At 38.1% G+C, this 23627-nt stretch overlaps 1 long non-coding RNA gene across 1 annotated transcript; it reads right to left on the bottom strand.

Moving 5' to 3' along the window:
* Window positions 1–6646: 6646 nt before the first annotated feature.
* On the bottom strand, window positions 6647–22431 carry LOC134484711 (uncharacterized). The gene is made up of 3 exons (XR_010062401.1): window positions 22299–22431; window positions 11408–11534; window positions 6647–8373 (listed from the first exon to the last, which is right to left on the bottom strand). It is a non-coding gene; the product is annotated as an uncharacterized LOC134484711 (long non-coding RNA).
* Between the last annotated feature and the right edge of the window lie 1196 nt (window positions 22432–23627).

Here is a 23627-nt window from a genome sequence, read left to right as displayed (position 1 = left end):
TAGTTTATTTCTTCCTGATTTAACTTTGTTATCTGGTATCTGTCTACAAAATTGTCCATTTCCTCTATATTTTACACTTTTGTTGAATATAGGCTTTTATAGTAGAATCTGATTTTTTATAGTAGAATCTGATTTTTTTATATTTCTTCACATTCTGTTATGTCTCCCTTTTCATTTCTAATTTTTTTTTATTTGGATACATTCTCTTTGAACTCTGATAAGTTTGGCTAAGTGTTTATCTATCTTATTGTTTTTCTCAAAGAAACAGCTCCTGGTTTTGTTGATTCTTTGTATCGTCCTTTCATTTCTACTTCCTTGATTTCAGATCTGAGTTTGATAATTTCCTGATTTCTACCCGTCTTGGCTTTAATTAGTTCTTTTTTTCCTAGAGCTTTTACATGTGCTATCAAGCTCCTGACATATGCTCTCTCCAGTTTCTTTTCACTAGCACTTAGGTCTATAAGTTTTCCTCTTAGCTCTGCTTTCATTATGTCACATATGTTTGGGAATGTTGTATCTTCATTTTCATTAATTTCTAAGAAATCTTTAATTCTTTCTTTATTTCTTCCTTGACCAAGTTGTCATGGAGTAAAGCATTTTTAAACTTCAATGTATATGTGAGCTTTCTGTTATTATCGTTATTGTTGAAGACCAGTCTTTGTGTGTGGTGATCTGATAGAATGCATGGGATTATTTCTATCTTCCTGAATCTGTTAAGGTTTGTTGAGGGGCCGATTATGTGTATAATTTTAAAGAAGGTTCCCTGAGGTTATGAAAAGAATGTATATCCTTATATTTTAGGATGGAATGTTCTTTAAATATCTGTTAAATCCATTTGGTTCATAACTTCTATTACTTCCTCTACATCTCTGCTTAATTTCTGTTTCCAAGATCTCTCCAAAAACGAGGGTGGGTTGTTGAAATCTCCTACTATTATCATGTCAGGTGCAATGTGTGCTTTTAGCTTTAGTAAGGTTTTTTTTGTGAAACCTCAGGATTTCTCATGAATCATTTTTATTGCACAAATTCAAATGTAAATATAGCATTCTGTGGGTTTACAAGTGACAGAATGCAAATATAAAAGTTAGCCAGTGTTAGATAATTAGATTCCGGTAGCTATTTAAGAAGAAAATAAAATAGTATAAAGTTATAATATTGAGTCTTATGAATATAATTAAAGAAAAATATAATTCCATTTAAGTGTGCTGAAAATATGGAAGTCTTTAAAAAATTACCATGACACTAAAACTACAGTATTGTTTTAGGCATGAGTCACCCAAACAGAAAGACAATAATTATATTCTCCTCGGACTCATTGTTCTGAGTCTACTTACATGCAGTAAGGACCACTCAGGTCAAAATGTTGGTAAAAAAATGACGAGAAGTTGAAAGCAATGCATAAAGTATTGAAGAGAGACACAGTATTTCCATAGGCATTAAGTTATTCTCTTTTAACTTCTATTACTTTAAAAGGAAATACAAAAGAAAAATATATTAAAACATTTTAACTATGAAAGGAAAATAATTTAAAATAATTTCATTGCTCGATAATTGGGTGTTGATAAGATGACAGGCAACCTCCTAATGTTTAACTGCGTTAAACAAAGCAAGAAACACTTTTTGGTATCTGTGTCAAGTACGTATAATCTCAACCTAAAAGAGAAAAACCACTAGGCAAATCCAAATTTAGAGATATTCTAGCAAAGTTTTTATTTATCTTCAAAGGTGTGGCCACAGAAGATAAAAAAAGTAATGAATTATCACAGAATAGAATGACATAAGATATATAATAACTAAATGTCAACTGGATTTCTGGTTTGGATAATTGCATAGAAAGTGTACAGTTCTAGAAACATTATTGCTATGATTTGGTAAACCTACAAAGTTACTTTTAACATTTTTTTCAATTTTCTAATTTTTTGAGAATTAGTCATTAGATTGATTAAAGTATATAAAATTTAGTAATTAGGTTTCTATATAAAACCACACTGTTTCCTGTCAATTAAATCCGATTTTCCTGTATAGTTTGAATTCTGCTTTATTTTTGTATTTATTTATTTTATTAATTTATTTATGTCTCAAATTCTGTCCTCCTTCCTGTTTTCCCCCACAGAGTACCTTACCCAAAACACCATGCCTTTCTGATTTCTTCTTTCAAAAAGTCAAAACAACAGTAGTTATAAGGCATGTTCAGTCCCCGAATACCTGTTCATTTGGCCATCCATTTGAAAATCTACAACAGTGATAATGCAGATATCAGGAAAAAGCATCATAAATGATATTCAAAAATTAAATATTCCCAAGTTATCAGCTATCGGCTTGACAAAACTGGAAGAATCCAAAAACAAAAATATCCTTGTAATGTACATAGAGAAAATTGATCAGACAAAAAGGAAAACAGATAGCAACCTTCCTGGATTCAACACAAGAGGGCATAAGTTCCTGTAGTATATTCTGTATGAGTTTATAGAGTTTATGGGCTAATACCTGGAAATGAACTCCTACGAAAGCCAACAACAAACTAACTAGAAGCTGCAATATTTATAAAAGCCAAACAAATATGTGGAAGTATTATTTTCAGCTCTATATGAGAATATAAATGTTTATTAATTTGTGTATTAATAAAATATTAATTTAATGACTGCAAATTTTTATTGCAAATTTTTAAATAAATAGATTTTAAGCTACTCATGTGATCATTAACTTTAGTGACTTTTAATGCATTACTGATCAATAAAGTGTTTTTTTGACTGTGATTATTACTATGAATATTCAACAAAATCAAATTATGTGAACCAGGAACTGCTCTTCTGTTTTCTATTTTTTGTTGTACAAATGTAAGAGGTTTACCTGCTATTTCCCGTGTGCAACACATCCATGCATAATGTCCAGGAGGTTGAAGAGGTTGTGAGATTCTGTGATGCTGAAATTACAGCCACTTGTGAACTCTCACTCGGGAGCTAGGGTTCGGTCCTGGATTCTCTGGAAGAACAGATAGTACTATTAATCACCGAATCGTTTTTTAATTTTCAGCAAACACCATTTCTTTGTTAATATAGTGCCTAAGGTGTCCTGTCTTCTGTATAGGCAACTGTTTTCTCAAATGTGATAATTTAATGTTAAACACACATCCACTTGCTTCTTACCTTCATATATATATATATATATATATATATATATATATATATATATATGTATATATATGTATATATATGTATATATGTATATATATATGTATATATATATATTCACACAAACACACATACATACAGAATCACACACACAGTCACACACAGAGACACATGCACTACTGCTCTTACCTTCAAGTTTACTTACATACTTACTTACTTTCTTACACACACACACACACACACACACCTGCTTCTTATCTTCAAGTAGATTTAGTTATTTTCACATTAATTTGTTTATTTATTCACTTTACATGTTGCACACTGCCCCCCCCATTCACCCCTCTCACAATTCTTTCCCCAGCACTTTCTCCTCTGAGCAGGAGGGGAACCCTCGGGTATCTCCTCACCTTGCATATCTAGTCTCTGTAATCACATATTCTGACTCTGAGGCCAGACACAGCAACCTAGATGGATAGGGGTGGGGAGGTAGAGGTAATATCCAGAAAGAGGCAGAGAGCTGGGGTAAGAGATGTCCATGAATCAATGGGGGTTTCCTTAGCTGAGACTCAACGCCTCAGTGATATGGACCTGAAGCAGTCATCTCCTGTAGCCAGAGAGCAAACAAAATGGAGTGATAGAGACACCAACTTTTGACCCAAAATTTATTCTGACCACAAGAAATGAAAGTGCCATGCATAGAGCACAGAGTGAGGAATGATCATCCAATGGTTAGTGCAGATTAAGGCCCACCCCATGGATGAGCACCAATCCGTGACACTATTAAAGACACTCTGTTATGCTTGGAGAAAGGAGACTATCATGGCTTCCCTCTGAGAGACTCCACTAAGCTGCTGACTCAGACAGAAGCAGACATCCACTAGCAAAACCACAGGTGGAGCTCGGGGACTCTGATGGAAGAAGAGAATGAAAAGAATTATGGACTCTAAGGGCATGGCACTCCATAGGCTTTGTCTTCATGTGGGTACCGAACAACTAGAATTGGGCTTTCCCAAAACATGTTGTCTGTAAAATGGGATATATGTGCCTTTAAAATTCATTTATTTATTTACTCACTTTACATCCCAATATCGGTGCTCCATCTTCCAGGTACGCCAACACGCATTGTCGGGAAAACCCGTGAAAAGACAAAGCTACACATTTCCTACCTATGTTCTGGGGGCTCAATGTCAGACCATGTTCACTCTCTGGTTGGTGGTTCAGTCTTTGGCAATCCCCAAGAGTCCCGGTGAGTTGACTCTATTGGTCTTTCTGTTGAGTCGCTCATATCAACTGGGCATCAATTCTTCACCTGTTTCTTATTTTTTTTAAAGACTCCCCAAGCTCCACCAAATGTTTGGTGGTGAATCTTTACACTTCTTTCTCTCAGCTGTTGGGTGGAGTCACTCAGAGGACAGTTATGCTAGGATTCTGTCTGTAAGCATGATAGAGTATCTTTAATGTGTCAGGGATCAGTGCTTGCCCACGGGGTAGGTCTCAATCTGTGCTAATCATTGGTTGAATGTTCCTTCCATGTCTGCTGTATCTATCTTTGTCTCTGAAGATGTTGTAGACTGTGTTCATGGTGGATTGAAGGTTTTGTGGGTGTTTTTTTTTTCCTTGTCACACCACTGGGAGTCATGCCTGGCTACAGAAGTGGCATATTAAGGATCTGTATCCCCAGTGCTAGAGTCACATCAATAGACACCCTGGGGATTTGCCTTTCCCAAGTCTCTGGCACTTCCTAGAGATGCCCACCCAACACTTGTGTTTTCCATTCCCTTTTCCCTGGATTCACTCTACCTAATCCCTCCAAACCCACTATACCTGATTCCTGCAAAACCACTATACCTATTTCCTCCTACCCATTACTTTCTCTACTTCCCCTCCCATTCAGTTTCCTTCCTCCCTACATCCACCACAATATCTATTCTGCTAAATGCGTTATAACACAATATTTAGGAAAAAACACTGAGTAAGTATAGGAAGTATCCCATAAGTATTTGCGGTGGATGTGTAGGCAATTTATGCACATATTAAATTTTATAGAGGTCAAAATTACTACATATATTGTTAGAAGAGACATTGTCTTCATTACATTTACCATGAAGGAAAACCATTTATATATTCTATTAAGTTATACAAGGGAAACTGTTAAAAGAGTTATACACATCACACAACTTTATTACTTTTAATGTTCTCTTTATTGCAAATATTTACACAATGAAAAGTACAAAGGCTTAAACTCATGGGAGTGTACTTTGTTTCAAAGTTAAATTTTATATATACAGGTTGATGACAACAGTCATACTCAGAGGCGATAAATACATCAGGGAGATCTCTATTACTTTACCTGTCTTCTTTCCTTTATTCCTGATGAAGAGTCATCTCATTTGCAGCCCCTATTGTGAGAGATGGATCATAAAATGCCTGAGAGTCTACAACCCAGAATCCATCTATAGGAAAGAAAAAAAGACAACATCTCCAAATGGTACATGCAATCAAAACTTCCTTGTAGATCTTAATACTTGAAACAAAATGCAAAGAGAAAACCCATTTCCTAGGATATTACAATATACAGGAAATGATAGCTGTAGGAAGCATTCTCAGGGGATTTTAAACATTTGTACCTAAGAATGAAACTGCCTCCATGAAGTTGATTTATTTCTTTGGCAAGAAAGTCAGTTTGCCTCTTGAAAGTTGTGCCATCTGTCCATCACTAGAGCAATGGCCATCTTTATGAATGTGAACAAATAAACACATACCAGTTTTCACTTCTTCAAACAATTTCAAAAGAACCTGAAAGAGAATGTATACTGCTTTAGAGATACAATACAGGAATTTAAATTAGCCAGCAAAAATATGTTGTTAAAATTTTCTGCCTTCTATTAATAATTTTGACTATTCTTGCTATGAATAAAAAGATGGCTATGTAATGTCTACCAATCCCCAAAGCCTGAAACATTGTGGAAAACTGTCTTATTCCTCCATAACTTGGTGTCACTCTCATGTAGAAGACCAAGGAAATTTCTGTACTTTAATGTATTTGATCCTGGGAGCATGCAAATAAATCTTTCAGTTCCAAGAACAAAGGCATGGCCATCCAATGTGACCCATATGAAACAAAATCTTTCTTCCTAACGTCAATGAACTTTAGCACACTGGTAACAATGCAGAGAGCAATATGAAGGAATAATCCTGTAATAATAATAATAATAATAATAATAATAATAATAATAATAATAATAATGGAATAATCCCCTCAAGGGATCACGGAATAAGGATAGTAAATGTTGAGATGTGTTTTTCAAGTGATATTGTATCCAAGAAAGCAAGTTTCAATAGGACAGACTCCTCACACATGAAAATTACTCAACCTGTCATGGCTTCACAGAGAGAGTTGAGAACCAGAGTGGTCTTTTAGGACAAGAGAAACATTCGCCAACCTCCTAAAAATAAAAGCAATCCAGACAGTCTGTGTGAGGATGGTTAGCTTATGCATGACGGACACACACACACACACACACACACACACAAACACACACACACACATGCAACACACACAGATACACAGAGAAACACAGAAAGAGACATAGACAGACAAACTGACATACACACAGACACAGACAGACACAGACAAACACACAGACACAGACACACACACATACACAAACACACAGACACATACTCATATACACACACGGAGAGACACAAAAACACATACAGACACACACAGAGACACACACACACATACACACACATATACACAAATACAGACACACAGACGATAACCAATATACAGATACACACACACACACACACACAAACACACACACACACACACACACACACACACACAGACATACACTCATCTCTTGTCTCCTTCCTAGAGTGTCCAGGTGCACAACAGGTGTGAAAGGATGGAGTGGACCCAAGAAACATTCAGCCAGCAGAAGATTGGTCTGCGTGAAAGTGAATTATGGTTTCTTCCAAGGATTTCAGTGTCACAGCTCTGTTAGAAGGTATTCAGGGACACACTATCATTGTTTGTATAATTTCTCAGGGTGAACAATGGCTAAAAAAACCTTAGAGTGCAGGAAGGGTTTTCCTGTGCATTTACATCAGTTGCAGGTTTAAGGTACCAGGAATCCCTCATTTGCTATATCTTTATAATCTCTTTCCCAGCATCAGTCTGTTGTTCAGGGATCTCCATTTTACCTCCTCAGAAATTGACTCCACTGAATGTGCCCCATCCCCGACCCTGAAGTCCTACTTGCTCGATTTCAAAGGATTGCAGGTTCGTACTCTGCATTCTCTGTCAGATTAAATCCTCAGGAACGTGGCCCTCTAGACACCATGAATTAATCAGTGTTTTCATCGAGTTTCCACATTAACTCGTATGTTCCCTATTTCTGGCTGTTTCTCTCTGCACCGCGCTTTCCCTCCATCTTCCCCGCTGACCCTCCGCTTCTGTCCTCAGTCGCCGTCACTCACTCACATAATCTGTTCCAGTTTTCCTTTCAGATAGGTCTATGCTTTTCCCCTCACGGGCCTTCTCCTTTCCTTTGTTCTCTCTGCATTTGTGGATTGTAGATATAATATGATTAATCTCACAGCTGATACTATGCATAGGTAAAGGCCTTCCATGTTAGTGTCTCTAGGTCTCAGTTCCCTCTTGGGCTGATTTTTTTCCTAGTTTCATCTATTTTCTCTTAAGCTTCATGATATCATGCCTCGACCACAATGATGTCATTCACCCACCCCTATGATATCATGCCCCAAACCTATGATGTCATGCCAAACCCTCATGATGCCATGCCCCCGTCCCCATGATGTCATGCCTTTGCCCCTTGCTAAAGTGTTTGTACATATTCACCATGTAAAATTCTGAATGCTGCCCTGTCAACCACACTCCTCCAGGCACCCACCATTTATAGTACCTCCTCCTATCCTGTCCCATTCTACACTGAATGAACAGAGGACCACTCTGGATACATCTCCACCCCGGGCACATCAAGTCTATGCAAGACTAGATTCATTGTCTCCCAGCAGGTCCTGAAAACGCAGCCCGGGTAGGAGAACAGGATCCACAGACAGGCAACGGGTTTAGTGAGCCCACGTGGTGACCATTGTGCTCCTCTGCCTCTCTCAGTCCTTCCCTCAGCTCTTCAGTGAGACTCACTGAGCTCCATTTGATATTTGACCGTGCGCGTCTGCTTCAGTGTCAGTCGTCCCTTGGTGGAGCCTCGCAGAGGACAATAAACATAAAATGCAAACATAAGAAAGGACCATTAATAATGTCAGTGTTTGTCGTTTGCTCATAGGATAAGTCTCACATCCGGCCACTTATCCTTTGGCCATTCCCTCATTTCCTCTTCCATCTCAGTCTCTGTGTTTCTTACACAGAGGGCAATTTCTGGGTCAAAATTTTGGGGGTGGGTTTGGGTCCTTATCCTTCCACCTTGGGTCCTCTGTGGCTACAGAAATTGATCATTTCAGTATCTGTATCCCCACTGTTACAAGTCTCAGCTAAAGTCACCCTCATGGACACCAGTGTAGCCTCACCCATCCCAGATTGCTGGTAAATCAGAGATAGCGCCCACCCTGGACTGTCACTGATTTCTCTTTATTCTCTTGGCCCTCTGTCCCTCTTGCTCGTCTCTCCCAAGAAATGATTCTCAAACCACATTTCCCTTCCCATCCCCTTAGGCACCCAATCCTTTCCTTCCATCTGCCTCCTTTAATTAGTTTATTCCTCCTTCTGAGTGAAATTCAAGCATTTTTCTTTGCCCTTTCTCCTTGTTTATCCTCGTTGGTTCCGTAAATCTTAGTGTCGGAGGAAGAATGAAGAGGATGAAGAGATTCAAAATGGGGAGGAAGCTGGCCTTCTATCTTGGTATAAAAAACAGGGAAGAAATACATGGTCCTTTGGAAAGCTCAGTTAGTCCTTGGTAGGGGTTGAGTGGTATCGCTGAAGAGATAGCCTTGATCTGAGCATTCTACATAAGGGACTAAGGAACTGTGAGGCTCTCAGAAGCAAATGAACTTCCCTGTTCTTAAGGTTCCTGGAAATTAGAGAGTTTATATCCTTCATTCCTTTATTCCAAACCCAAGTGTTGTGAAGGGCACGGTTGTTTTCCTGAGAGGTCATGACCTTTACTCTTCTTTTCTTTTTTTTTTCTTTTCTTTTTTCTTTTTTCTTTTTTTTTTTTAACTTGACTATTTCTTATATACATTTCGATTGTTATTCCCTTTTCCGGTTTCTGGCAAACATCCCCCTAACCCCTCCCCCTCCCCTTCTTTATGGGTGTTCCCCTCCCCATCTTTCCTCCATTGCAGCCCACCCCCCAACAATCTAGTTCACTGGGGGATCAATATAAGCAGGACCCGGGGCTTCCTCTCTTTTTTTCATGAAGAAAAGTTCCTAAGGAAGAAGGGAAAAACAAGTATTGTGTCCCTAACTCACGGTAAACTCCTCCATGCTTTGGATACCTATAGTGAAGTTTGGGTCTGACACTGATATTTGAGAGAGAGAAGTGATTCTAGTGGAGACTTCAATAACTCAGTCGTTCCACTACTATTACTCTGACTACCACTTCAGATTTCCGAGATGTTTCTATATATACATTTTGAATATTATTTCCCTTCCCAGTTTCCTGCACATAAGATTGCTAACTTTTCCATTTCCTTCTACTCTAACCAACCTTTCTGCCTCATGATATTGCCTTTAACTGGGAGACAAACTAAGAATGACAAGAGCTTCTCTTTCCAATGTTGCCGAAAAAGGCCATCCTATGCAACATATGCATTTGTATCCATAAGTCAGTCCATGTACTTTCTCTGTACATTGGTCTAGTATTAAAAAGCTCTGGTTCACTGGCATCGTTGTTCTTATGGGGTTGAAAACACCTTCAGCTCTTCTAATCCTTTTTCAACATTTACCAACAAGAGGTCCGTTTTCAGATCACTGGTTTGCTACTAGCATTCACTTCTGTATTTGACATGCTGTATCTGTGTCTCTCAGTAAATATCTGTACCCAGTTCCTTGCAGAATGTATTTCCTACCTTCATCAATCTTATCTAGGTTTTTTGTCTGATGTATACATATGTACTTTGGTTCCTCTTAAACCTATGAAGTTAATTGGAAAGTTAACATGGATTCTGAACAACTATGTCAAGAATATAGAATTCAAAAATGACAATTTCAAAGAGACTCCCCCTGTTTTTATGAACCTACTGAAGTAGACTTTATTTTTTCTCCTTTTTTCGGAGCTGGGAACTGAACCCAGGGCCTTGTATTGCTAGGCAAGCGCTCTACCACTGAGCTAAATCCCCAACCCTGAAGCAGACGTATAACTGGTCCTCAAGCCATCCTTTTCCCTGCATATCACATGGTATGTTACGTTTGGCCTGAAGAAAGAATCATTTAAATTATCCTAAACCCTCATGTCTGGCCATGGGAACATTGGAAGCTAGATAGGGTAGTACAGATATCAAATGGGACAAGAAACAGAATTCAATAGTCCATGTTGTCCTTTGCTTTCCTGATGTCTCGTAATTTTTCGATAAAATAAGAATTTGGGAGATTAGCATTTGAAGTAAGTACACAGAATTTACACTATTATAGTTACTATATAGCTGGGCCCCATTTGTGACCATATCATTGCAGAAAATGGTATTGGAAACAGAATTTTTGTGTGTATTGAGAAATATTTACAAAGTCCCCTAACAAGGAATTTACAATAAGAAATTGAAATACAGGATATTTAAGTTCTTTTTTTTTCCAGAGCTGGTAAGAGCACCAGTGGAAGGGGAAGCCCTGGGTCCTACTAAGATTGAACCCCCAGTGAACTAGATAGTTGGGGGGATGGTGGCAATGGGGTGAGGATGGGAAGGGGAGCACCAATTAAGAAGGGTAGGGGGGAGGGGGATGTTACCCGGAAACCGGGAAAGGGACTAACACTGGAAATGTATACAAGAAATAATCAAGTTAATAAAAAAAAGAAATTGAAATACAATATTCATTCAATTTTACTTCTGTAGGGAAAATACTGGTCATTGGGAAACAGAGAAAACCTAGAAAATTCAACTGTATGTCACAAGAATGAACCTAGGAATAAAAATATTATATAGGAGAATCTCCTACTCTCCATGTTCCTAAATCTTTTTCAACCATGTCAAGCGCCACAGCATGTAACCATTAGTGAATCAGCGAGAACCACTAGTGAATTAGAGAGAAGGAATATATAATGGTTTCCACTGTGTCACAGGAGACATACCTTTAAAGTGCAAACTTGAATCTTGTCAATGTAAGGAAAGTTGTTCATCAGGTAGTCCATGAGAGTTTTCAGTGACATCATCATTAGGCATCATGACCTTCACTCTTTTTGTCAAGTATAAAAGGTCCTAAGGAAGAAGTGAAAAAGAAGTATCTAGCTCTGAGTAAACTCCTCCATGCTTTGGATACCTATAATGCAGTTTGTGTCTGACACTGATATCTGGGAAAGGGAAGTACTTGTAGTTGAGACTTCATCATCTCAGTCTTTCCACTTGTATTATTCTGAATAACACTTCAGATTTCTGCATGAATATGTCTTACTCGGCAACTCTCTTTCTTTTATATCATTCTTTTTTTATTTTTTACCAAAATTTGATTTTTTAACTGAATGTTTCTATACTTACTTTTAAAATATTATTTCTTTTCCCAGTTTCCTGCCCATAAGGTTACTACGCATTCCATTTCCTTCTTTCAAATCAGCCTTTCTGCCGCAATGCATTCCCTTGAACTGGGAGACAAAGTAGGGAGTACAAGGGCTTCTCTTTCCAATGTTGCCCAAAATGGCCATCTTCTGCCACATATGCATTTTAAGGCATAGGTTAGTCCATGTACTTTCTTTTTATATTGGTCTATTATGAGAATGCGCTGGTTCCCTGGCATTGTTGTTCTTCTAGTGTTGAAAGCACCTTCAGCTTTTCGAATCTTTTCAAAATGTACCAACAAGAGGTCCGTTTTCAGATCTCTGGTTTGGTCCCAGCATTCACTTCTGTATTTGACATGCTGTATCTGTGTCTCTCAGTAAATATTTATATCTGGCTCCTGGCAGAATGCACTTCTTACCTTCATCATTCCTATCTAGTTTGGTTGTCTGATGAGTACAAATATAGATTTGGTGCGTCTTACACCTCTTTCGTCCAGTGGAATGTTCACATGGATTTTGCCCAACTATGTCAAGAATGTAGAACTAAAAAATGCCAATGCAAATAGACTCCGCCCTGTTTTTATGAACCTATTGAAGTAGTCGTATAACTGGTCCTCAAGCCATTCTTCTTCCTGCCCATCATCTGGTATCTTACTTTTGGTTTTAATAAAGAATCATGGTAAAACATCCTAAACCCTCAAGTCTGACCATGGGAACACTGGAAAACAGATCGCGTAGTACTGATATCAAATGGGACTAGATAACCAAATCCAATAACCCATGATGTCCTTTGCTTTCCTGATGTCTGGTAATTTTTTGTTAAAATAAGGATTTGGGAGTTTATCATTTGAAGGATGTACACAGTATTTAAACTGTTATGCTCACTCTATAGCTGGGCACCCTTTGTGACCAAAATCATTGCAGAAAATGGAATTGGAAAACAGAATTATCGAGTACACATTGAGGAATATTTACAATATCCCCTGTCAAGGAATTAACCATAAGGAATTGAAATACAATATTCATTCAATTAAAGGTCTGTAGGGAAAATACTGGCCTTTGGCAGACAGAGAAAACAGAGAAAATTGAACTGTATATCACAGGAATGAAACTGGGAATAAAATATTATCTAGAATTATCTCCTACACTCCATGTTCCTAAATCTTTTCTACCCATGCCAAGTCCCTGTCTAATTTTCTCCATTGAAAGCATGTAACCACTAGTGAAGCAGAGAGAAGTCTCTAGCTTTAGAGAGATGGGTTATGTATAGGTTTTTATTGTGTAACAGGAGACATACCAAGAAAGTGCAAACTCGAATCTGGTCAATGTAAGGAAAGGTAGGCTATTGCAATTCTCACTGATATCATCATTAGGCCTTCCCTGAAAAAGCTCTTTTATCCTGCAGAGGCCTAGCTTCTTTTGTGATGTCACGAGTGTTGTCCTGACTGCAATTGAATTGATGATATTCCTTCAGTACCTCTAGGGTTTACTAATTCGCTCCAAATTCAGAGTAAAGAGCCATTTGCAAGGGAGAACAAAGAGGAAGATGATATCAGAGATGGGGAGGAGGAAGCTGCCCTTCTGTCTTTGTATAAAAAATGGAAGAAATATGTGGTCTATAGGGAAGCTCGGTGAGTCCTGCGCAGGTGTTTAGTGGATTCGCTGAAGACATATCCTTGACCTGAGCCTTCCACATATGGGTATTAGTAGTTGGAAGCCTCTCAGAAGCATCTGGACTTCCCTGCTTGTTATGGTTCCTGTACATCAGAGAGTTTATACCATTAATTTCTTACAAAATTCAAGAGTTAGGAAGGGAATAGTTGTTTACCTGAGAGCTCATGACACATATTCTTTTTGTCACAGAGGAAAAAGTTTCTAAGGAAGAGGGAAATACAGGTATTGTGTCCTCAGCTCACAGTAAATTACTCCATGATGTGGATTCATTTAGTGCAGTTTGTGTCTGACCCTGTTATCTGGGAGAGAGAAGTGATCCTATTCGCCACTTCATTGTCCCCGTCTTTTCACTAGTATTTCTCTGCCTACCATTCCCTGTCAATGACTTTTTAGATTTCTGAGTAAATAGGTGTTATTAGTTGGTTGTACTCTTTTCTTTAATTTCTTTAATTTTTTTATTTTTTACCATATTTTATTTTTTATTATTAATTGGATATTTCTATATTTATATTGAAATGTTATTTCGTTTCCCAGTTTTCTGCCCATAAGATCCCTAACCATGCTCCTGCTCTTGTTCTATTATGCCCCATACTGCCCCTTTACGTTCCAATGAACTGTGAGTCTAACCCAGGGAGAACAAATGGGTTGTCCTTCCATTGATGCTTAAGGAGGACATAACCAGCCATAGTTGTGTCTCTGTACCTACATTGAATATTGGTTTAGTACCAGAGAGCACTGATTCATTTGCATTGTTGTTCATATGAGGTTAAACCCCTTCACCTCTTGTAATACTTCCCCAAAATCTACCAACAAGAGGTCCATTTTAAGTTCACTGGTTTGCCACTAGCACTCATTTATGAATTTTTTCTAAGGAAAGATCTATATCTGGTTACTGACAGAATGCACTTCTTAGCTTCATCAATATTATCGAGTTTTTGTGGCATTCATATATATACAATATATATACAGTTCGATGGCTCCTGCAGTGAGGAAGTAAGGTTGAATTTTAACATGGATTCTGCTCAACTAGGTCAAGAATGTAGAATCCGGGTAGGGGATTTGGCTCAGTGGAAGAGCGCTTGTCTAGTAAGCCCAAGGACCTGTGTTCGGTCCCCAGCTCTGAAAGAAGAAAAAAAAAAGAATGTAGAAAACACAAATGAAAATGGAAAATAGAGTCACTCCTTTCCTTATGAACCTCCTGAAGTACAGTGTTCCCTGGACTTCAGTCATTCTTCTCCCTGCCCATCCTCCTGAATCTTCTGTTTGGCCTGAAGAATGAATCATGGAAAAGCATCCAAAACCCTCAAATCTGTCACTGGGACACTGGAAGGTTGATACTGTAGTACTGATATCAAAAAGTTCTAGAGAAACAAATTTGATATTCCATGTGGTCCTTTGATTTACTGATGTCTGAAAATTTTTGAAATAAATAAGGACTTGGGAGTTTACTATTTGAAGTAGGTACACAATATTTACACTGTTTTACTCACTCTGTACCTATGCCCCTTTTTTGCCAAAATCATTGCAAAAAATTGAATTGGAAAACAATTTTTGAGTACACATTCAGGAATATATATTTCCCCTCTCAAGGAATGTAGAAAAAATATTAATACAATATTTCATCAATTGAAGGTCTGTAGGGAAAATACTTGCCTTAGAAAACAGAGAAAACCTGGGAAATTGAAGTGTATGTCACAGGAATGGACCTGGGAATAAAATTATTATTCAAAGTATCTCCTCTTCTCCATGTTCCTAGACCTTTTCTCCCATTCAAAGTCCCTGACTAACTTTCTCCATTCAGACAACGTAACCACTAATGAAGCAAAGAGAAGTATCTAGCTTTAGAGAGATGTAGTATGTAAAGTTTTCCACTGTGTCTCAGGAGAAACTCCTTGAAAAGCCACTTTCGAATCTGTTCAATGTAAGGAAAGCTGTTTAGCAGGTAGTCCATGCAGCTCTCAGTGACATCACCATTAGGCCATGCCTGAAAAATCTCTTCTATCCTGGAGATCCCTATCTTCTTCTGTGATGTCACAAGTGTTGTTGTGTCTGCAACTGCCGCTCAGATATTCCTTCAGTACCTCTAGGGTTTACTAATTGGTCTCTAATTCAGAGTCAATAGCCATTTGGGAGTGAGAAGAAAGAGGGTAAAAAGAACAGTGATGGGGAGAAAGAAGTTCGCCTTCTGTATTTGTCTAAAAAAGGAAGAAACACTTGGTCCATTGGAAAGCTCAGTGTTTCCTGGTTAGGGGTTGAGTGGGTTTGCTGAAGAGATATCCTCTATCTCAGCCTTCAACGTATAGGACTTAAGAACTGAGAGTCTCCCAGAAAAATCTGGACTTCCCTGCTCCTTGAAATCAGAGAGTTTGTATCATTAATTTCTTTATTCCAAAAGCCAGGTATTGGAAAGGGCCCAGTTGTTTCCTGAGAGCTCATGGCTTTTATAACTTTTCCGAGAAGAGAAAGGTCCTAAGGAAGGAGGGAAAGACAAGTATTGTGTCCTCAGCTCAGAGTACACTCCTCCTTGCTTTGGATTCCTATAGTGCAGTATGTGTTAGACAGTGATATCTGGGAGAGAGAAGTGCTTCTATTTGAGACTTCATCATCTCAGTCTTTCCACTAGTATTACTCTGACTACCATTCCCTGAAAGTTACCCTTTAGATTTCTAAGTCAATAGGTGTGATTTGCTTGCAGTTAACTTTTCTTTTTCTCTCTCTTTTTTATTTTTTAGCAATATTTATTACTTTTTCTAATTGGATATTTTTATATTTACATTTCAAATATTATTTCCCAGGTTCCTGTCCATGAGATTCCTAAGCAGTCCCACTAACCTACTTCTATAACCCCCGTTACTGCACGTTGACATTCCCTTGAACTTGTAGTCAAACCTAAGGAGCAGGAAGGGCTTCTCCTTCCATTGCAGCCCAACAAGGCCGTTCTCTGCTACCTATGCAGTTGGAGGCATAGGTCTGTCCGTACACAGTCTTTGAATATTGGTTTAGTACCAGAAAGCTCTGCTTAGTTGAATTGTTCTTATGGGGTTGAATGTCCATTCAGTTCTTGTAATCTTTTCTAAACATCTACAAACATGAGGTTCATTTTCAGTTCTCTGGTTTTCCACTAGCACTCACTTCTGTATTTGACGTGCTCTGGCTGTGTCTCTCAGTAAAGATCTATGTCCAGTTGCTGGCAGCATTCTCTTCTTAGCTTCAACAATCCATCTAGTTTTGGTGCCAGATATATATATATATATATACTTTTGGTGGCTTCTACTACTAAGAATTTTGATGGAAGATATACTTAGATTCTGTGTAACTAGGTCAAGAATATAGGATTCACAAATGACAATGCCAAATAGACTCCCTCCTGTTCTTATAACCTATGGAAGTTAAGATTTCACTGGACCTCAAGCCAATCTTCTTGCTGACCATCACCCAGAAATTGATGTTTGGCCTGAAGAAAGAATCGTGTTAATACAACCAAAACCCTCAAGTCTTGCCCTGGGACCACAGGCAGGTCGATATTAGAGAATTGATCTAAAAGAACTACAAAACCGCATTCTATAGTCCATGTTGTCCTTTGCTTAACTGATGTCTGGTAATTTATGGACAAAATAAGTATTTGGAAGTTCAACATTTGAAAAAGGTACACAATATTTACACTGTTATATTCACTCTATAACTCGGCCCAATTTGTAGCCAAAAAATTTTATTGCAAAAAATTGAATTGGAAAAATGAAAATTTTGAGTACACATGCAGGAACATATGTAATGTCCCCTATCAATGAATGTAAAATCAAAAAATGTAGCACAATTTTCACTCAATTAAAGGTCTGTAGGGAAAATACTGGCACCTGGGAAACAGAGAACACCTGGGGAATTGAACTTTATGTCACGGGATTGGACCTGGGAATAAAATTAATCTCCAGAAGAATCTCCTTCTCTCTGAGTTCCTAGATCTTTCTAAGCCCTTCACTAGCTTTCTCCATTCAGATCATGTAACCACTAATGAAGCAGAGAGAAGTCTGTAACTTTAAAGAGATGTAGCAAATAAAAGTTTCTACTGTGTCACAGGAGACACGCCCGGAAAGGACACCCTTGAATCTGGTCAATGTAAGGAAAGCTGTTCAGAAGGTAGCCATGTCAGTTCTGAGTGACATCATCATTAGGCCATGCCTGAAAAATCTCTTGTATCCTGGAGAGCCCTAGCTTCTTCTGGGATGTCACAAGTGTCGTCTTGACAGCAAATGCCTCACAGATATTTATTCCTTATATCTATGGTTTGCTAATTGGCCTATAATTCAGAGTAAAGAGCCATTTTGGAGGGAGAACAAATAGGATGAAGAGATCAGAGATGTGGAAAAGGAAGCTGACATTCTGTCTTGGTATAAAAGGAAAGAAGAAATATGTGGTTCTTGGGAAAACACCCTGGGAAGATGGCTTTAGTTCTTTTGTTCTCTAGGTGCACCAAGCTCTTGGAGAAATTGCTGAACATCCTAAAGACCTTTGGGCCGATGGTTAAGTTTCTAGATACCCGTTTTTAGATTTCGATGGTCCTGGGGATTGCATGACTGATGGTAAATGTTTCCCAGGAAGAGTTTGAGAGTCAGATTGATTTTTAGATGTTTTAGAAGACATGGAATTTTTCAGATATAAAATATTTTTCTGCATATCCATTAATAAAAAGGACACTAACTGGCAAGCCCCAACACAAGGAGGCAAGTAAAATCATAGATAAAGCAAGAAATTAATCTTTACAACAAAAGAAACAGAAGCACACAAGCATAAACTAACCTCCAATTATGAAAATAAGAGAAAGTGACCATCACTAATCCTTAATATCTCTCAACTTCAATGGACTCAATTCCCCACTAAGAAGACCCATGCTCTCTCTTCCACATGGAGGTAGTCTCTACAAGGTCCCTCTACACACTCCCGGCATTTTACTGAGTCCTGATAGTCTCATACCTCTCAGGTCTCTGGAATATTCTAGAGCCACCAACTACCTCCAACATTTTAGCTCCTGAGATTGCCTGTTTCCATTAGTTCTGCTGAAACTCAGGGTTTCAGTCTTACTCCCCACCAATAACTGACCATGTTCCCCTCTTTCCCTTACTGTCTCCTTTCTCACCCAGGTCCCTCACTCTTCCCTCCTGAGGTTCATTTCTTCACCCTCTCTAGTGGGATTGAGACTCTTCACTTTGGCTGTTCAACTTGTTAAACTTTTATTATTTCTTTTATAAATATTAGATATTTTTGTTTACATTTCAAATATTATTCACTTTCCCAGTTTTCCGGTCATAGGAGTCCTATCACTTTCCCCACCAGTTCTTCTATAAAGGTGTTCCCCCTCACCAACCACTCCCTTTCCCAGCACACCCTGACATTCCCCTACACTGGGGTACTAGCTTTGGTAGGTTAAGGGCTTCTCCTCCCATTGATGTCCAACAAGGCTACATATGCAGCTGCAGCCATAGTTCTGTCTATGTACAGTCTTTGAATATTGTTTTAGTACCAGAAAGCTATGGGTCATTGGTATCGTTGTTGTTATGGGATTGAAAGCCCATTCACTTCTGGTAATCCTTTCTCCAAATTTACTAACAATAGATTCGTTTACATTCCACTGGTCTGCCAATAACCTTCATTTCTATAATTGGCATGCTCTACCTGTGTCTCTCAGGAAAGATCTATATCTGTTTCCTGGCAGCATGCACTTCTTAGCATCATCAATCTTATGTAGTTTGTGGCAGATCTATCTATCTATCTATCTATCTATCTATCTATCTATCTATCTATCTATTTATCTATCTATCTCTATCATATATATATATATATATACATATACATACTTATACATATATACATACACACACACACACACACACACATATATATATATATATGCATATATATATATGTATTTATGTATATATTTGGTGGCTCCTACAGCTATGTGGTTAGTTGGAATTTTAGGATAGATTCTGTGCAACTAGTTCAAAAATGTAGAATTAGCAAAGGCCAATGCCAATCAGACTCCCTCCTGTTATTTTTGAACCTATTGAAGTTGAGGTATCTCTGGACATCAAGACATTCTTCTTCCTGCCCATCCTGCTGAGTCTTGTGTTTGGCCTGAATAAAGAATCATGGTAAAACCTCCAAAACCCTTAAGTTTGGCCCTGGGAACAGGAAGGTAGATATTATAGAACTGACATCTAATGGGACTAGACATCCACATTCTATAATCTATGATGTCCTTTTGCTTTAATGCTGTCTCCTAATTTTTGGACTTCATAAGGATTTTGGACTTCATCATTTCAAGTAGGTATACAATATTTACACTGTTATATTCACTCTATATATTGGCATGCTTTGTTGCTTATTAATTGCAAAAATGGAATTGCAAAACAGAATTTTTGTGTACACAATCTGGAATATATATATATATATATATATATATATATATATATATATATATATAAAGTCTCCTATAAGGAAAGTACAATACGAAAATGAAATACAATACTCAATCAATTAAAGGTCTGGAGGGAAAATACTGGCCTTTGGGAAACAAAGAAAACCTAGGAAATTGAAGTGTATGTCACAGGAATGGACCTTGGAATAGAATTATTATCCAGAATAATCTCCTCCACTCCATGTTCCTAGACCTTTTCTACCCATGCCAAATGCCTGATTAACTTTCTCCATTCAGAGCATGAAACCATTAATGAAGGAAAAAAACTCACTAGGTTTGGAGATGGAGTACATAAAGGTTTCCCCTGTGTTACAGGAGAGATACCTGGAAAAGGCACTCTCAAATCTGGTCAATGTAAGGAAATCTGTTCAGCAGGTAGGCCATGGCAGTTCTCAGAGACATCATCATTAGGCCCTGCCTGAAAAATATCTTGCAACCTGGAGATCCCTATCTTCTTCTGTGTTGTCACAAGTGTTGTCGTGACTGCAATTGCCTCTCATATATTCCTTCAGTACCTCTAGTACTTACTAATTGGCCTCTAATTCAGAGTAAACAGCCATTTGGGAGGGAGAATAAAAAGGATGAAAAGATCAGATATGGGGAGAACGAAGGAAGCTGGCCATCTGTCTTGGTACAGAAAAGGAAGGAATACATGGTCCTCGGTATAGCTCAGTGAGTACTTGGTAGTGATTTAGTGGGAATGCTAAAGAGATAGCCTAGATCTGAGCCTCCCACCTATGGGAATCAGGAGATGGGATCCTCTCAGAAGAATCTGGACTTCCCTGTTTTTATGGTTCCTGGAAATCAGAGTTTATATCATTAATTTCTTTATTCCAAAAGTCAAGTGTTGGGAAGGGCACAGTTGTTTTCCTGAGAGCTCATGACGTTTACTCTTTTTGATAAGAAGAAACATGTCCTAAGGTAAAAGGGAGAGACAGGTATTGTGTCCCTAGCTCAGAGTAAATTCCTCCATGTTTTGGATATCTATAGTGCAGTCTGGGAAGCAGCAGTGCTATTAGTTGAGATTTCATCATCTCATTCTTTCCACTAATATTTCCACTGATTACCAGTTTACTTCTCTGAGTCACTAGGTATGATTAGCTGTCAGTTTTCAATTCGTTTATTCCTTTCTTTTTTTATGTTTTAGCTTTATTTGTATTGATTTTTTTAACTTGATGTTTCTATATTTACATTTAATGTTATTTCGTTTCCCATTTAACTGCCCATAAGATTCCTACCCATATCCTTCCCCTTCTTCTTTAACCCCTCTGACTGTGCATTCACATTCCCTTGAACTGGGAGACAAACCTAGAGTGGGCCAATAGCTTCTGCTTCCATTCGTGATGAACAAGGTCATCCTCTGCCACATGCAGTTTGAGCCATAGCTCTGTCCATCTACATTCATTGAATATTGTTCTAGTACCAGAAAGCTCTGGGTCATTGACATTGTTGTTCTTATGGGATTGAAAGCTCCTTCACCTCTTGAATTCCTTTCTCAAAATCTGCTAACAAGATGTCTGTTTCAGTTCAATGATTTGCCACTAGCATTAATTTCTGTTGTTGACATGATCTACCTGTGTCTCTCAGGAAATATCTTTATCAGGTTGCTGGCAGAAGGCACTTTTTAGCTACATCAATATTATCTAGTTTGGGTGGCTGATGTATATATATATACTTTTGTGGCTCCTACAGCTATGTGGTTAGGTGGAATTGTGACATGGATTCTGAGCAAGTAGGTCAAGAATGTAGAGTTCAGAAATGACAGTGCCAAATAGACTCCCTCAAGTTATTATGAACCTATTGAAGTTGAGGTTTCACTGGTCCTCAAGCCATCCTTCTTTCTGCCCATCCTCCAATATCTTATGTTTGGCTTTCAGTGAGAATCATTGTAAAACATCCAACACTCAAGACTAGAAATGGGAGCACAGGAAAGTAGATAGTATAGTACTGATATCAAATAGGACTAGAGAACTGAATTCTATAGTCATTATGTCATTTGCTTTGCTGAAAATAAAATTGGAAACAGAAGTTTTAAGTACACATACAGGAATATTATTAAAGTCTCTTATCATGGAATGGACAATGAGAAAGTGAAATACAATATTCATTCAATTAAGGTCTGTAGGCAATATACTGGCCTTTGGAAATAGAGGAAACCTGGGATATTGAACTCTATGTCACAGGAATGAACCTGGAAATAAAATATTATCTATAAGAATCTCCTTCACTCTTTGTTGTTAAATCTTTTCTAGCCATGCTAAACCCCTAACTAACTTTGTCCATTGAGAGCAGGTAACCCCTAATGAAACAAAGAGAAGTCTCTACCTTTAGAGAGATTTAGTATGTAAAGGTTTCCACTCTTAAACAGGAGACTCTTCTGAAAGTGTCACCCTCAAATCTGGTCAATGTAAGGAAATCTGTACAGCAGGTAGTCTACGGCAGTTCTCAGTGACATCATCATTAGGCCCTCCCTGAAAAATCTCTTGTATCCTGGAAGCCCGAGCTTCTTCTGTGATGTCACAAGTGTTGTCCTGACTGCAACTTCCTCTTAGATATCCCTTCAGTACATCTAGGGTTTATTAATTGTACTTTAATGCATTGTATACAGCAATTTGGGAGGGAGAAACAGAGGATGAAGTGATCAGACATGGGGAATATGAAGCTGGCCTTCTGTCTTGGTATAAAAATGGAAGAAATACGTGGTCAGTGGGAAAGGTCCTTGAGTCTTGGGTAGAGGTCGAGTAGGTTCACTGAAGATATAGCCTTGATCTGAGATTTCCACATATGGAATCAGGAGCTCGGAGTCTCTCAGAAGCATCTGAGATGCTTCTCAGAAGATCTGAAAAATAACTTGTTATTTTTCTTGGAAGTCAGATACTTTATATAATTCATTTCTTTATCCCAAAACCCAGGTGTTGGGAAGGGCACTATAATTTTTCCTGAGAGATCATAGCTTTTATCGTTTTACCTTGAAGGAAAACGTCCTAAGGAAGAAAGATAAGGCAAGTATTGTGTCCTCAGCACAGAGAAAACTCCTCCATGCATTGAATTCTAATAATGTAGTTTGTGTCTGTCACTGATATCTGGGAGGAACAAGTGCTTCTAGATGAGACTTCATCATATCAGTCTTTCCACTAGTATTACTCTGAATACCATTACCTGACAGTAACCCCTTAAAATTCTGAGTCAATAGTTGTGATTAATCGGAAGATTTCTTTTCTTTTATTTCTTTCATAATTTTTTTTAATTTTTAACAAATTTTATTGCTTTTTTAATTGGATATTTCTAAATTTACATTTAAAATATTAATTCCTTTCCCAGTTTCCTGACTATAATATCCCTTACCAGTCCCCTTAAGCTTTTCATTATAACCCCTCTTTCTGCCCCTGGACATTCACTTGAACTGGGAGTCAAACCTAGGCAGGACCAAGGGTTCTATTTCCATTGTTACCCAACAAGGCCATCCTCTACAACATATGCAATTGGAGACATAGGTCTGTTCATGTACATTCTTTGAATATTGGTCTACTACTAGAAAGCTCTGTTTCATTGGCATTGTTGTTCTTACAGGGTTAAAAGCACCTTCACCTCTTCTAATCCTTTCTCAAAATCTACCAACAATAAGTCTGTTTTCAGTTCACTGGTTTGACACTA

Source organism: Rattus norvegicus (assembly GCF_036323735.1).
Source record: "Rattus norvegicus strain BN/NHsdMcwi chromosome Y unlocalized genomic scaffold, GRCr8 chrY_unlocalized_33, whole genome shotgun sequence".
In the NCBI taxonomy this organism is placed as follows: domain Eukaryota; kingdom Metazoa; phylum Chordata; class Mammalia; order Rodentia; family Muridae; genus Rattus; species Rattus norvegicus.
The sequence above is the reverse complement of the archived record's forward strand: the minus strand, read 5'-3'. Positions and strand labels throughout refer to the sequence as shown.